At 38.5% G+C, this 18,082-nt stretch overlaps 1 pseudogene; it reads left to right on the forward strand.

The window, feature by feature from the left end:
- The first annotated feature begins 2,688 nt into the window (after positions 1-2,688).
- LOC149497716 (uncharacterized) overlaps positions 2,689-18,082 on the forward strand; it is an 18,580-nt pseudogene continuing 3,186 nt past the window's right edge.

Raw genomic sequence — 18,082 nt, forward strand, 5'->3', positions numbered from 1 at the left:
AAGTAATAAAAAATAAATTAGAGAAAGCATAAACTTAATAATTCTAATCTAAAGAATAAAACTTAATGCTCACATACACTTAATTAGGACAGTGATAAAAAATAATTTTATCTTAAGCTATATTTTTATTATAATGTAAGTATTTTACTAATTCTAGCTTTTGATTTAGGAAAGCATAAAACTTAGCATTATCATAACAAACATAAGAATTAAATGCATAAACTTAAAAATTAATATGAATTAAAAGCATAAAACTTAATCATATTTTTTTTTATTATGCATTTGATTCCAATTTATTAGATTTTATTAATTTATCGACGACTTGTGTTGATTGGAGGCCTAGTAGTGGCCATTGATGTGGATGTTGCTTTATAAAGTGTTTCTTTTTATTTGTGCATGGAATGTGTTGATTGGAGGCCCGTAGCCATTGATGTGGATGTTATTTTATCGAAGCATTTCTTTTTATTTGTATATAGAATGTGATGATTGGAGGTCTAATAGTAGCCATTGATGTGGATATTGATTTAGAGAAGTGTTTTTTTTTTTTTTATTTAGAAATTTGGATTTATTAGTTTTTAAGGAGAAATACTGCCAAATTTTTTCCTTGAAAATATCGTAATAAACCATAAGCAACCTAATAACATAAATACAAGTACCTCAGTTGCATATTTGATGTCTTTCTCAATCCGGATGGAAGAGAAGACAGTAAATTGTCCAAGTTGGATAGTTTAAAAATGTCTTTTAAGTACAAAATGTACGAACACATATAATAGTTACTGAATCATCTTTGGTTGATTTCAATAATATCTCTCATTTTTATGTTCTCCGCGTTCATAGTGAAATGGTTCTGTTTCACTTTGTGGACCTGGAGAACTGGGGGAAGATGCTGCCGAAATTTCATTACATGGTTATGAAAAGTATTGTATGTGTGTGTACTATGTATTTTTCACTCATATATAATACACATCTACCATCATAATAAAATAATAAAGTAGCTTATGATAACTAAACCGGCAACATGTCTGTTGATCGTATGTGGATGTACTAAAGGTACGAGTTGAATGATTTATTAAGGAGAGATTCATGGAGAGTCTAGAGTCCTTCATTCAGTTTGCAATCAGTAATCCACAGTGTATAATGGAGGGAAAATAAGGTGTTCATGCAATCTTAACAAGTGCAAAAATAATGCTTTTTATGATGTTGAAACAATGAAGCTCCATTTATGCAAAACTGGGTTTGTAGACAACTATTATCATTGAGTATATCATGGTGAAACCCAGATTGACAATAGTTTGGGACAAAGTCCAGTGCATCACGCAGTGAAGACATAGATCTGCTGTCACCCCCGACTCCAACCACTAGAGGAATTGTCCGCTTTGGATCGAGCCAGCTCCATCCCATACTAGATTGGTAAGACCTGCACAGTTTTGTCCTACAGGTGAAATGAAAAACTTCCCAGGAAGTCACCCATCCTAGAATTTCCATTAATCGAGCACACTTAACCTTAGAGTTCTTCCAACTCTCCAAGTCATTTCATCAAAAGGCACCTCTGATGATTAGTTTCTCCCTTTTCAATATAAGATTTGATTCATTCATGTGTCTCGTATTCCACTACCCATAGCCAGCCTGCCATCCTAGAAGCTAGCCAGGAGCTTTGTTCCACCCGCCCTCTTAGAATTGCTTTGCCCAGTCGGGATGTCACAGGCCCACCAGCTTCCGCGTGGTTCATCCTCGAACCATACATCTACTGGAGGGGGTCTAGCTTTGATAGCAATTGTCACACTCGACTCCAACCACCAGAGGAAGTGTCCACTTTGGATCAAGCTAGCTCTATCCCATATTGGATTAGCAAGACTGCATGGTTTTGTCCTGCATGTGAAATGGGGAACTTACTAGGAGGTCACCCATCTTAGAATTTCCGTTAAGCGAGCACATTTAACCCTAGAGTTTTTCTAACTCTCCAATCCATTCCACCAAAAGGCGCCTCTAATCATTATCTTTTCCATTTTTGATATATGATTCGATTCATTCCTGTGTCCCACATTCCACTACCCATAGCTAGCCTACCATCCTAGAAGCTAACCAGAAGCTTTGCTCTACCCGCCCTTTTAGGATTGCTTTGCTAGGTCGGGATGTCACAGATTCAGATCCAATATTGCGATCGCAAGATATATCCAAGATATGGCGATCCTGATTTCCATTGGGAGGATAAGGAAGAGTCACCAAACACAGTCGTGCAACAGTTGTATGATATCCCAAGTGCCACCTATCATAAAGTTTGGCAAGGTTGCCAGAGACATTCTTTGCTTTCTGTAGTGTGGCGAATGTTGCATATTAAATCAGAGCATCACATTTCTAAAAGGTGTTATGATGATTTTGTGCAATTAATGAAAGAAGTGATGCCTAGTGATAATTCCATGGTTGATAACTTTTACCAAACGAAGAAGCTAGTTCAGGGCTTAGGCCTGCTGGTTAAGAAGATAGATTATTATCGTAATAATTGTATATTTTTTGGGGCCGTGACAGTGAATTAAGGGTGTGCAAATTTTGCAACCTTCCTAGATATAAAAGGGGATGTCAAGTAACTGGGAGACAATAGAAAGAGAAAACATTTAAGAAAAAATCTATTATTTTCCGTTGACTCCACGACTTCAAAAGCTATATGCATCTCCTGCTACAACTAAACAGATGCGATGGCATGCAGAACATGAACATGAAGCTGATGTTATGCTTCATCCATCAGATTCAGAAGCATGGAAACACTTCGATGATCAGCATCCGTCATTTGCTACTGAGGTCAGGAATGTCAGATTTGGACTGTGCACGGATGGTTTTCAACCATTAGTAGAGTCAAGGTAATAATATTCTACATGGCCTGTAATTGTGACACCATATAATTTACCCCCATCCATATGTATAAAAGAAGAGTATATGTTCTCGTGTTTTATTGTGTCGGGACCAACGAACCCGACGTATAAGATCGATGTTTTCTTACAGCCTTTAATTGCAGAGTTGAATCAATTGTGGGAATCAAATTACGAAACTTATGACATTTCAAATTCTCAAAATTTTATGCTCCAAGCCGCTTTGCTATAAACGATTAGTGTCTTTTTTGCACTTTCAATGTTATCTGGATGGAGTAATGCCAGCAGAACTACTTGTCCATATTGCATGGAGAAGACAAATGCATTTACTTTGAAAAATGGTGGGAAGCAGTGTTGATTTGATAATCATTGAAAATTTCTCCCAATTGATCATGCATGGAGGCAAAATTGATAGTATTTTCAAAAGAATAAGGTTGTTTACGACCCCCCTCCACCTATAAAGTCAGGTACAGAACTTTTGTTGGAAATTGAAGAGTTGGGGCTTTTGAAAGTGATTGATTTGGGACATGAAGAGGTTAACAGTAGAATTGGTCAGAGCACTGTATGGAAAAAATGAAGTATATCTTAGGATTCGCCATACTGGAGTACATTGCTTATTCGACATAATCTTGATGTAATGCATATAGAAAAAAATGTATTTGAAAATATCTTAAACACTGTGATGAAAATTGATGGGAAAACAAAGGATAATGCCAAAGCTAGAGTAGATATGAAAGAAATTTATCGTCGTCTTGAGCTAGAACAGATAGTAGAGACGGGATGATTTCCAAAGGCTTGTTACACGCTAGAATAGACGCAAAAGCAAATATTGTGTGAGTGGGTTCGTGGGTTGCGCTGTCCAGATGGATATGCATCTAACATTGGTCGATGTTGACATGCAGAAATATAGATTATTTGGGATGAAAAGCCATGATTGTCATGTTTTTATGCAAATGCTAATACCAATAGCTTTCTGAGAGCTATTACCAACCAAAATGTGGGAAGCATTGATATAGCTAAGTCTTTTTTTTTTTTTTTTTTTTTTTTAAGATTTGACAAGAACTATCCTGAGAATAGAGGATATGGATCGCCTTGTGTGAGAAATACCAATAATCCTTTGCAAATTAGAGCGAATTTTCCCCTCAGGATTCTTCGATTCTATGGAGCATCTACCTATTCATTTACCTTTTGAAACACAAAGGGTTGGGTCGATGCAATATAGATGGATGTATCCATTTGAAAGATATGTTTTGCATTTACACAATTGGGATCGCACCAATAAATTTGTTTCCACTAATATGGTTATTATGTTTTGTTTCTTATTACAAACATCTTCACATATTAAAGAAGAACGTGTGCAATAAGGCAAAGGTTAAGGGATCAATATGTGTTTTCGCCCGAAATCCCCCCGAAGGACCCGAAAACATCTTTTTTTTTTCTTTTCGTGATTTTTGATAAAATGTTTTTGTTTTGGTCGCGGTGCCGATAAATCGGTCTTATAAACAATTTTGAGTCGCCACCCATTGTTTAGAAAATGGGACCATTTTTATAAAAAATGACTTCATTTTAAACCTAATTTTGTTTTAAGGCCAAATTATTTTTAAAGACTGGTCAGGCGCACCAATGCAATTCTGGGTAAGGGAATTGGGTACGTCGGCCCGTTGGAAGCCGACGCCCAGAAAAACCGGCCTCTAATATTAACCTATGATTTCTAATTTATTTTAGTTAGAAAAGCCAAATTATTTATTTATTTAAACCCAACCCAAAATAAATCGAACCGAGTTCCTATTTGAAAAATTATTTAACCGTCCCAAACAAATCTAATTATCACATAGCAATCATTCAAATTAAAGCAATTAAACCAAATGAATAAAAAGACCCGCTCTTGCCTTATGGTTCAAGGCGGGCGACAAACCGAATCAAAAATATTAAATGGAATAAATAAAAGACCCGCTCTTGCCTTATGGTTAAAGGCGGGTAACAAACCGAAGAATAAATAAAATAAATGAAGACCCGCTCTTGCCTTATGGTTAAAGGCGGGTAACAAACCAGATCTAAATATATATAAATCAAATCAAAAATTAAATCCATAAACCAATAAAAATAAACCATACATAATTATTATTTAATATCTAAAGCACATTTTAATTTTTTTGTTTTTAGTTTAATTTCATTTTTTCATTTAACCAAAAATAATAAAATTCACACGAATAAATATATATAATCACATTTTTAATATTTTAAGCTCAATTAAATTACAATATGTTCATAATTGATTTATTGAGGAAATTAAACTTTATTTTCGTGCAAAATTTGTTATTTTTGTATTTTTTATTTCTGGAAAATCGGGTGAATAGTGTGTGAATAGTGTCTAAACAGTGCGTGAATAGTGTGTGAACAGTGAATCTTTTTTTTTGAAGAATTAATAACACTGCATATTTTTTGGTCCAGAATTTATTTTTGAATATTTTTTTTATTTAATTTCTTGTTCAAATATAATTTAAGGACATATAAAATAGCCAAATATTAACAGAATATGATTTAAAGAAGCTTAAATTATTAAAATCACAGGAACATATAAAAATATGAAAATATGTAAAAGATACAAAAATGTTAAGAGAATTACCTGATCCTCAGATTAGGGATTATGAATGGATCGGATCTGCCAGAAGCTTTGTGTCCAAGGGTTTAAATGTGTTTTCTTTATATTTATTTTTTTTTATGATTTGATTCACCTAATATTAATATCTAATAGCAATTTTCCTTCAAATTAACTCACAAGAGTGTTTGAAGGAAAATATAGCTATAGAGTATTTTTAGGATTTTTTTTTTCGATTGTGTAGTAGTGGGTGTAGAGAGTGAAGAAGTGTGGTGAAGAGGTAGTGTGTGTGCGTCCGGGCGGGTGTCCAACCTCGTGTGTGTATAATAGGGTGGTGTTTTATAGGGTGTAGCACGCCCTTTTATTTTTATTTTTATTTTTATTATTTTTATTATTAAAAAAAATCATGCGGTGCTGTACACGAGGTGTACAGTACACGCGTGATTGATTTTTTTTATGTTTATTTTATTTTATTTTTTTATTTTTATTATTATTATTATTTTTATTATTAAAAAAAAATCATGCGGGTACTGTACACGAGTACACGCGTGATTGATTTTTTTTTTTAATTTTATTTTTTAATTTTATTTTATTATTATTATTATTATTATTATTATTTTTATTATTAAAAAAAAATCATGCGGGTACTGTACACGAGGTGTACAGTACACGCGTGATTGATTTTTTTTATTTTTATTTTTATTTTATTTTATTATTTTATTTATTTTATTTATTATTATTATTTTTATTATTAAAAAAATCATGCGGGTACTGTACACGACGCGTGATTTTATTTATTTATTTATTTATTATTTTTATTTTTATTATTATATTAACATGCGGTACTGTACACGAGGTGTACAGTACACGCGTGTTTTCTCCCTTCTTTTTTTTATTTTTTATTTTTTTATTTTTTTTTATTTTTTATTTATTATTTTTTATTTTTATTATTATATTTTATTATTTTATTTTAAAGTTAGGGAAACGCGTGCTGCAGTAGCACGCGTTTTCCTCTTTTTTTTTATTTTTTTATTTTTTTATTTATTATTATTATTTATTATTATTATTTTATTTTATTTTATTTATTATTTTTTTTTTTTACCCTTGGATTGGAAGGCTTCTAGATAGCATTAATCCCTTAATCCTTGTGTCCTCATTTTCTCATTGGATCAGGCGGGGCATAAAAAATACGCGTCAACAGTTTGCCCCCCCACTTTATCATTAATTGTATAAACGATTAATGTTAAAGTGGTCCATTGACGCGCCTTCAGTTTGGCAATCATCTTCAAAGCTCGGTTTGATCGGCTTGGAAAGATTTTGAGTTAATCATTTGGCTACCTACTCAACTCGGTTTGATCGGCTTTGTCGGTTCCAGTCGGTTGGCTTTGAAGATACCTCCGAAGCGCGGTCTGATTGGCTCGAAGGATTTTGTATGCCCTGGTCAACTTCGCAATACACCATCATTGACCGGGAAGGGAACCCAAATAGCTTCGCAATACACCATCACTGTTCGGTGGGAGAATTGAAATTGGCTTGATTAGCTTCGCAACAACACCATCACTAACCAGGGTTTGAGTCAACTTCGAAATACATCATTATTGACTTGATTAAGGATTCCAAAGCTCAATTTGATTGGCTTTGTTGCCCACCTCCTCAGCTCAGTTTGATCGGTTTTAGAGGCATAGAAATTGTCTTGATCAGCTTCGCAACACACCATCACTAATCAAGAAAAAGGATCCAAACAGCTTCGCAATACATCATCACCGCTTGGTGGGGGAATTGAAATTGCCTGATTAGCTTCGCAACAGCACCATCACTAACCAGGATTTGAGTCAACTTCGAAATACACCATCATTGACTTGATTAAGGATTCCAAAGCTCAATTTGATTGGCTTTGTTGCCCACCTCCTCAGCTCAATTTGATCGATTTTAGAGGCATAGAAATTGTCTTGATTAGCTTCGCAACACACCATCACTAATCAAGAAAAAGGATCCAAACAGCTTCGCAATACATCATCACCGCTTGGTGGGGGAATTGAAATTGGCCTGATTAGCTTCGCAACAGCACCATCACTAACCAGGATTTGAGTCAACTTTGAAATACACCATCATTGACTTGATTAAGGATTCCAAAGTTCAATTTGATTGGCTTTGTTGCCCACCTCCTCAACTCAGTTTGATCGGTTTTAGAGGATTTTGAAAAGAATCCAAGGCACAGTATAGTCGGCTTTGTTGTTCACTTCTTCAGCTCGGTGTAATCGGCTTCAGAGAGTTTGAAAAGAGTCCAAAGCACGGTATAATCGGCTTTGTCTACCTCCTCAACTCGGTATAATCGGCCTTGAAAATTTTTTTTTTCTTTTTTCTTTTTTTTTTTTGAAAAGAGCAATTTCTGTGTACAAACAAATTTTGCTTTATGGGTCCAAAGAGCTATTGCTGCTGTATATAAACAGATTTTGCCTTTGTTAAGTGTTGAAGCTTCAACGGCTTTGAGAAACCATCACCAGTTGACCTGAAAACATTCTCAAAAGAAAATAGCAATTTCTGTGTACAAACAGATTTTGCCTTTATTAAATGTTGGAGCATCACATGCCCCCATGCATTAGAAATCATAAACTTTGAAACTTGAAATTTTGCATCAGGACAAAAGATTTTATTTTTGCCCCCAGTCTGGAATTCCGTTCCGAGACCAAAAATATTATCTTTTGAGTGAACCTTGAAAACTTTACTCTTCTTTTTCTTTTTTTGCTTTGATTTGATTGATGATTTTTTTTTTAGCAAAGATTTTGTTACATTTTCAGGTATACTTTTCCTGATGCGGTGTTGAGAGAAAACTTACCTGAGGGTAATTTGGTAGAGTTGATGATTTTACCCCCTGTGTGACGAGTCGCACACCGACTCCAAATTGATTTTTTTTTTTTGAGACTTTTTGCTTTATTCCGCTTTATTTAGGTGCCAATTGCCCATATGTCATATCTTCAGATGCTTCCACCACTAATGTCATATCCCCGGATGCTTCCACCACTAATGTCATATCTCCGGATGCTTCCACCACTAATTTCTCAATCTAGTGGGACCCATTCGCATCCTATCATCACCGAAAGTGGATGCTATCCAGCTGGTGATGAGTATCATTCCAACCTAATGAAGCTTACCCACATCTTATCACCACCGAAAGCAGATGCCAGCCAGCTGGTGATGGGTATCCTTTTCAACCTAGTGGGGCCTTTCCCTTCCTATAAGTAGGAATCCTATGCTTCATTCTCTCCTCATCCCACAGCATTTCCAAACAGCTTCTCTTCCATGGCTTTCAGAAATCAAGTCTCATCTTTTGTTCAATCCATCCCTGACGACCTATGGCGAATTCCTCCTATGAACCAACTCGTTTGGCTGAAATATTTCAAAGACTTAAAACCTGACTATGGTTTCTTATCTTGGCTCGTTACTCGTTTTAATCCTAGTACCATGGTTTTCCGATTTAAAGACTCTAAAGTAACTCCGACCTACGAGGAGATGTGTGTCGTGATGGATCATCATCCAGATCAAGACGAAACTCCGGCTTTACCCCCAGGTCCTAGGTATGATCTAGCTGAGATTGCGGCCTTGTGTCCGGTTTACCTTCCTGATGGCATAAACGTGGATCGAGGCCTTCCCTTGGAACCTTTCTTGCACAGAGTTCTGTCCATTGACCTAGATTTCTCTTGGATTCGAGCTTGCTGCTTCTTGCTATTGAATGTGTATGCCATGAAGAGTCGTCAACCTGGAATTGGAGATTTCCGACTTCTGACTATTGTTCGTGACATGCAATTGCGCCATCATACTGTCTTCATGATGATCATAGGAGAGACAATGTGTTGGGTCAGGGATATTGCCCTTAACATCTCCGATTTCAATGTTCATCATCGCGGTTGTCCACTGCTATTGCAAGCCTGGGCTCTGGACAAATTAAGTCTGATTCCTCCGGTGCCAACTCGCTTAATTCCAACCTATGGATCTGCCATCTTTCAATCTCGGTCTCAGAGACACTTCGATTTCGGAGACGATCCTACAATTCGATGGACTTATCCTTGGTGGAGGGTTGGACTGGTCACTACCGGAAGTATGAACCTCAATTATGTGTTGTATGCCAGTTTAGACCGCTCCATGGCCTACTTTCCCGACAGGACCAGCCGTCAACATGGGATGATACAGCGTGTACCCAGAACCCATAATTTCGAGAGTGGTGTGATAACACCACATCTGTTGACCACTTTGGCCGACTGTTGGCGAAATCGGAACACCATGTATTTAAATGAAGGAACGGTGCAGGACACCGTGACACCCGCATATGCCAACTGGTTCTTTACCTCATGATGATACTAGATCCTGCGAAGATTGGCGTCCGATGTTGACTCCTGTTACAATGAATGTTGTTATTGCTTTCTGTCTTTTTTTTTTTTTTTAGTTCCTCGTATTCCCAGGCCATGGGCTCCTAGTTAATGTATCTCCTTTCTTTGAATTAATGAATCCGATGGTTCTGCCTTTATTAATTTCCGCTTTCTGCATACAAAGACAACAAAAGACAACAAAACTTTTCTTTCGAAATTATTTGTTGCGTTAATCATTTGGGCCTCCTGCCCCTGGGTTAATAAAGAAATGCTCATAAAAAAATGAATCATTATTTAAAGACAGAAGCTTTACACTAGGAAACAAAAAGAATGGGGTGACTATTTTATTACCTGCACAGATCAAACAAAAACAGTATATGCAACTTCTTTGTGTATGCATGAACCTACATGAGTACTAAGGTTTTACTCATGGTTTTATTGATCCTTCCAAGGAAATCACTAAGAAGATGGTGTTCGTTCTCCTGATCAATGTTTTAAAACAATTCAATACTTAGGCAGGACCAACAGCCAGAATGTTTTTGAACTAGTCCATCTTGATCAGATAAGCAGAGAGGAAGGTCTTGTATTCTTTAACCATGTCCCCGAAACAGAAGGAAGAAAGATTTTGAAATTCAGACCCTTTATTAATCTTACTTCTATCTTACTTCTTTTCAACATTATACAGAAGTTAAGAACTTTTATTTTAATACAATGGTCATTCATCCTAACTATTCATTTATCTATTCTCCTTCAAGTCAAGTTGATGACATTGAGCAACTAATCACAAATCTGTCACGAACGCATGGCATAGATTTCACATTTAAACTAAGCACCACGCGTTAATCCCAAAATTTTTATTATCATTTATTATTTTTTATGCTCTAACTTTTGCCTAGGCCGCCCTTTCAGGTTTTCAACCTAGCGAGCCCATTTCTTGCCTAAGTCGCCCTTTCGGGTTTTCGACTTACCCCCCTTTTGTTTTTTTTTTTTTTTTTTTAAAACCGAAATCATCATTTCAGATATAGAATCTCTTCATTTGATCCTGATTGACAATCCGATTGATAGGCTTCCCTTCCATGGTGATTAATTCAGCGGCACCTTTAGCTAGTAACTTCTGAACTCTGAATGGTCCATGCCAGTTGGGTTTGAATTTCCCACCAGGATGATTCTGGGCTTCGTGATTCAACAATCTGATCAACACCAAATCTCCATTCTTTAAAGCCCTTGGATGTACCCGTTTGTTGTAGAAACGAGCAATCCTCTTTTTTCTCATCTGATCCTGGAATCTAGCATTCAATCTTCTTCCGTCCAAAAATGCCAGGTCTTCATACCTTTTCTTGGCCCATTCTTCCTCGGTCAAGCCGGCTTCTACAAGAACCCTGAGAGACTTCTTTTCGAGCTCTATCGGTAACACTGCCTCCATCCCATATACAAGTTCAAAGGGAGAAGCTCCATTAACTGACTTGAAGGTAGTGCGATGCCCCCAGAGCGCGAAAGGAAGTTTCTCGGCCCAGCTTCTATACCTTTCACACATCTTAGATAGGATTCTTTTAATCTCCTTATTCGCAGCTTCTACCACGCCATTAGCCTGAGGGCGATAAGGAGAGGAATGGTGATGCGCAACCTTATACCTATAGAGCAACTGACCAACATCTGCTTGAAAATGGGAACCATTATCTGTAACTATATGATGAGGAATACCATAGCGACAAAAAATGTTCTGTTCAATGAATCTAGCCACATGTTTGGCGGTTAAGGTCTTGTAAGATTGAGCCTCGATCCATCTAGAAAAGTAGTCCACTGCAACCAATATATACTGATGGCCATTCGATGCTACTGGCGTGATTTTGCCGATGATATCTATGCCCCATGCAGAAAAAGGCCAAGAAGGAGCTGTCGGATGGAGCTCAACAGCAGGTAAGTGGCTTTTATTATCATGATATTGGCAGGCTTTGCAATGACGCACATAATTGACGCAATCGCCTTCCATCTGCATCCAGAAGTAACCTTGCCTCATGATCTTTCTGGCTAAACTCATGCCGCTCAAATGAGTACCACAAACTCCCTCATGGACGTTCTTCATTATGTCTTCTCCTTCCTTTTTACTCACGCATCTTAACAACATCCCGTCCCAAGCTCTTCGATAGAGTTCACCATCAGCCAGGACATAATTCAGAGCCATGTTTCTGAGAACTGCACGGTCTTCTTTTGTTGCATCATCGGAAAAGGTTCCGTCTCTCATATACCGCAGAATATCCATAAACCAAGGTTCTTCCTCTGATTCCACCTGGTTCACAAAATGTTCTTGATAGCACGGGATATTGGCTGTGGTTATGATGAATGGCTTTTTTGGCACTTTACTCAAATCTTGCCAAGCTGATGCTAAGCTTGCCAAGGCATCCGGAATTTTGTTATAAGTTCTTCCTATGTGAGTGAAGGTGATTTTATTGAAAAGTGCTGCCTTCTTTAATAACTACTCAACATAGGGCTTCAATCTCTCCTCTTCTACTTTCCATCTCTCGTTTGCATGTTCAATAACCAATAACGAATCTCCTATCACCTCGACTTCCTTAGCACCGGATGCGAGAAGAGCTTCTAGTCCCATGATGCATGCTTCATACTCAGCCATATTGTTAGTGACCGGAAACAACAGTCTTTTGCACATTGTGGTAACCTCACCATTAGGTGCTTCTATTACAATACCAGCTCCAGCTCCATTTCTGTTGGTCGATCCATCAAAGTATAACTTCCAAGCCCCTGTTTCGAGACACAACAAGTGTTCGTCTGGAAATTCCAATTCCCACGGTTCATCATCTGTAATTGGGTTTTCAGCTAGGAATTCTGCCACGACCCGACCTTTGACCGTTTTCTTCGTTACAAACTCCGCATCCACGCTAGACATCTGAATTAACCACTTAGACAGCCGCCCTTCTAGAGTAGGCGCTCTTTGTAGATACTTCATTGGATCAACTTTGGAGACAAAAGTGACCCTGAAGGAATCAAAATACGATCTCAACTTCTTTATGGACCATACCACCTCCATACACGTTTTCCATATCATATTGTATTTCTCCTCGACAGGTAGTAGTTTCTTGCTGATGTAGTAAATGGCTTTTTCTATCCCAACGGCGTCCGGTTGAACCAACATTGCCCCTATTCCTGCATCCTCTATAGACAAATACAAGATCAGAGGTTCTCCTGGTCTGGGTGAACTCAATATTGGTGGATTCATCAAATACTTTTTTATATGGTCAAAGGCTTTCCGGCAGTCCTCATTCCATTTAACCGGCTGGTTTTTCTTCAGTAGCTTGAAGATTGGAGCACACGTAATGGATAGTCTTGAAATAAACCTGCTGATATATTGAATTTTACCCAAGAAGCTTCTCACCTGACGTTCTGTTCTTGGTGGTTCCATATCCTGAATGGCTTTTATTTTGTCAGGGTCGACCTCAATCCCGTTAGGTCCTACAATAAAACCTAACAATTTCCCTTTCGTTACTTCGAATACGCACTTCTTGGGATTGAGTCTCAAGTTATACTGCTTGACCCGTGCAAAGAACTTCTCCAGCATCTCTGCATGCTCTTCTTGTGTTCTTTTCATGACCACCATGTCGTCTACATATACTTCTAACCCTTTATGGATCATATGATGAAATAATGTTGTAGCCATTCTCTGGTATGTCGCCCCGGCATTCTTTAGTCCAAATGGCATTACTCTATAGCAAAAGGTCCCGAAATCTGTGGTGAAAGCAGTCTTATGCTTGTCCGCTAAGGCCATCAATATTTGGTTGTATCCAGAGAATCCGTCCATGACAGAATAACATCCCATTCCGGCAGCACTGTCGATTAAAACATCTATGTGCGGCAGTGGAAAGTCATCCTTAGGCGAGGCTTTGTTCAGGTTTCTATAGTCAACACAGACCCTTATTCTCCCATCTTTCTTTAGCACCGGGACTATATTAGTCAACCATTCTGGATAGTGAACTACTTCTAAGAATCCTGCATCTATTTGCTTCTGTACTTCAGCTTTGATCTTATCCTGCCATTCTGGTCTGACCCTTCTCCTTTTCTGCTTTACCGGTTTAACATTTGGATCAGTAGGAATGAAGTGTTCTGCTATTGATCTGTCGATTCCTGGCATGTCAGCGTAGCTCCAGGCAAATACCTCTGAATTTCTTTTGATGCATTCTTGAAGATCCTGTCTAAGTTCAGGTTTGAAGTCTGATCCGATTTCGATTATTTTAGGATCCTCAGTGGTGCTCAAGTTAAATGTAAAATTATGTAATGCATTTATGTCAAATATGCGCGTGATATAATCAATGCCATGAACGTGACAATCAGGAAAACAAGAGAACAAATAATCAAAATTTAGTTCCATTGATTGAAATAAAAGAGGAAAGCCATCCATATTGTTCTCAAAACAAACATCAGAAAAACAGAAGACAGGGTTAACAGCCCGCTCAATACATTCATTACAGGTGTCTTTTATTGCTTGGATCGCTTCATCAGCTTCTGGTATATCTTTCGCTTCCAGGATAGCATCTGCTTTGGCCTCTTCAAGCTTCATCTTCAATACCTCCCTCTCTGCCTCTCCGGCATCTTCAGCAGCTAGTACTGACTGGAGGATCCTTGCCTTGGCCTTCTGCTCTTGCACCGCCTTGGAAGCTTCATCCCCAATCCCTAAAAAGTCTTTAAACTCAGATATCTTCTTCGACCAGTCAGATCTTGTGCTTGCTTGTATCATTCCTACCATGAACTCAATTCCTTCAACCAGCTGTTCCAAGGAAGGTTCAGGAGATTTGATCAGTTTCTCTTCAAAATCTGTCATGAATACCTCCAAGCCAGGCTAAGTCTTTCCCCTACTCTGAAATTCCCCTGCAGCTTGTGGGACAAAGAAAATATGATTCGAATCTGGTCCCCTAACTGGAGACCGAATCTCATATCTTTCCTTCTTCCTATTCTCTGAATATCCTTACCCGCGCCTATCTTGTTGACCATATGCCGACGAAAGAGGCTCAAGCCTTCCTTGGAGTTCTCAGCCTAATCCTTTGCCGTATCGCCACTGCATCTTTTTCATCATCTTTCTTGAAAAAGGACTCATTCTATTCACTGCACTCTCACTTTCAGTGGTAGGCACGTCAATCACTGCCACCTAAAAACCTGATAACGGCACCGCCAATTCTAACCCTTCCACTGTTGCCACGTTCAAATCCTCTTGCGCGTTAACTGTCACCACATCCGCACCCCATGGAATGTTTACTTTTCTGTGCAAGGTGGACGGGATTGCACCTAGAGGATGGAGCCAGGGTCTTCCCAACAAAAGAGCATAATTGGCTAAGATATCAAGGACAACCACATCAACCCAGCTTTCTACAACCCCCATGGAAATTTTTGCTTTAAAAGTGCCTTTTGCGTTCCGCATGGTGTTGTCATAGGCTTTGACCACCATATTTGATGGTTCAAGATCTGATTCTTCAATTCTAAATTTGGACAGCATTTTCAATGGGCACACGCACAGAGCTGATCCATTGTCTACCATTACATTCCGGGTGTCACGCCCGTTAACAACAATCTGGATGTATAATGGCTTAAAGTGGTTTCTCCCTTCCGGTGGGAGGTCTGAGTCAAAGAAAGTGATTTCCCCAATTCTGCGTTGTAGCACGTTGATTATGTCAACACTTTGAATCTGAGCAGGCACTCTGACAAAAGTCATGGCTTCTAATAAAGACTCTCTATGCTCTTTGGATGCAATCAGCAAATCCCATAATGAAATGTCTGCTCTTGTTCTTTTTAATTGACTCAGTACTGAGTTGGCGGTCACGCCACTGGGTGCCCTATTCTGACTGCTTTCACCTACCTCAACAGTCTTTTTCTGCACCTTCACTGTTTCTTCCTCTTTCTTCTTTTGCTTTGGCTCTTCTCCGCCTTTTTCTGTTATCCTCTTCTGTGCTTCATTGACAACAATCTCTTCTCCCAATGCCTTCATACTGCTATCGGGATTATAGACTCGCCCACTGCGAGTCAGGCTTTGGACGCCTACCTCATTCACGTCCTCTTCGCTGCTATAATACCACTGTTCTTCTTGATCAACTAAACTCTTTTGAATTGCGAGCTGGATTTGCTCGTCTTCATTTTCTGGCACGTCGCCCACTTTCACCGTAATACTCTTTTCGATTTCTATTTTCACGGGCATTTTTCCTTCTTCCTCATCACTGCTACTGCAGTCATCCCAAATATTAAGCATTGCACACGTTCGTTCCTCCCACTCAGCCTCTGCTAACACAAGCTCTTCAGGTAAGCCACTTTCGATAGCATTGACTGATCCACCCGACTGAGACTTGTGGGGCGGATAGTTGTACTGGTATTGGGGAAGCGGGTTGTTCTTAGTGCTGGGTTTATTCTTCTCCGTAGGCTTGGTAATTGTCCCGCTATCAATCAAATCCTGGATATCGTGCCTCAATTTGAAACATTCGTCAGTCGAATGCCCCTTGCACTGATGATAATCACAATTCCGGTCCATATACCTCCCACGCACAGGCTTAGCCGGATTGACTGGTAGTTTCGAAAGTACTACATTCTTGATACATGATCTCAACATTGTACTCAAGGGTCTTCCGAGATCGGTGAATTCTCTTCTCACCTTTTCATTGACAGCACTTACTGTATTACTGCTTCCTGATTGGTTTTGATTGCCACTTCCAACATTTCTGTCACCATAGGAGGTACGATAGTTGGCAAACCCTCTATTCTTCTTCTTCTCCTCCCTGTATAACTCCTCTATGTTCAAACCAGCTCTTTGAACTAGAGCGAAATCGGTAAGGGGTTGTGCCAACATTCTATCTCTAAAGAATGGCAATAAGCTCCTACAAAAAATTCTGAAACTCCTGATCCTTTGGTCTTGTCTGGACCCTATTTAGCTTTGTTCTCCATCTCCTATAGTAATCAGAAAAGGGAAGGATGTTTTAAATGAAGTGGAGCTGGTTGGGTGCAAAACATACTCAGTTATGTGAAAATTGGTGATCGGATCTTTTTCTTTTATTACAGACATTTTTTCAATTTTGTCTTTTAATTCTGCAAGTTGTTTGATTACATCATTATCAACAGGGACGGTGTTCCCTACAGTAGCCTGATTGTCTAACACAGGTTCTGGAATTTGTCTTTCTTCAACCGCTGGTTGACTGCTTGAAGCGGGAGGAGTTTGATTTTGGGCCCTATCTTGGGCGATAGCAGCTGCTACAATCTGAGCAATAGTCCTTATCTGAGCTTCAGAAAACCCAGTCTCATTCGGAGTGTTCTCACCCATTTCTGCTAGATCTGAGTCAGAGTCTGAATCTTAAAAACTTGAATAATCCATAGAACCGACTAGAGTAGGCTCGGGGATTGGGGATACTCTGACCAAACGTTGACCAGGGCGTCGGTGCCAAGCTCTCGAAGTGATTTCCCGAGTTGGATCAATTCTGACTGAAAAGGACCTCAGTTAAAAAGGGGGTTTTGTATGTATGCATGGGAAAATAAAAGCACATAGGATGAGAAATGCATTTCTAATGCGCTAAAGACCAGTATGGAAGTAAGATCTCGATTTCGACAACTGGACCCAAAATTCGGCATGAATAACATGATAATAACTTATTTTGTATTCAAACATTTATGGCATTATCTGTCGTCAACCGTTCCTTTTGGATTTTACGGTCAACTATTTTCTTTCAAGTCCCTAACTTTTGCCTTGGAATGAAAGAATTTCCAAGCGGGATTTTTTTCTTCATATCCTTACTTTTTGCCTTGGAACATATGGTCCCAAGCAGGATATCATTTTGTTTTGTAATCTCTTGCTCACTTATTTTCAGATAATGCGAGAAATGTGACAATACAAAGGAATCGCAACCCCTTATAATTCCCTTTTCTTTTGAGTATTGATTCACTATAAATGATTGCATTATATTATTCAAAATGAATTTGAGGTCCAGTCTCAAAATCAAGGTCAAATGTCCATACTGAAAATCAACTCTTATTAATGTATGGCTGAAACAAAAAGTATTACGTGGTGCATGAATGTCACAACATATGTACAATTTATAACAAACAGGGGAACGGGAGTTGGGAAATGCATGCCTTCCAACCTTATTGCTCCCACACACGGATTCCGTTGGTATAAATTCCGATATCTGTTTCCTAGGAATTGGTCTAATCTCGACAACCAACAGGGGGTTTTGAGATTGACGATACAAACTCTCGGAAATGAATGCGGCATAACAACA

This window comes from Jatropha curcas, chromosome 3 (genome assembly GCF_041381405.1).
Source record: "Jatropha curcas cultivar XTBG-Jc1 chromosome 3, XTBG_Jcur_1.0, whole genome shotgun sequence".
NCBI lineage: Eukaryota > Viridiplantae > Streptophyta > Magnoliopsida > Malpighiales > Euphorbiaceae > Jatropha > Jatropha curcas.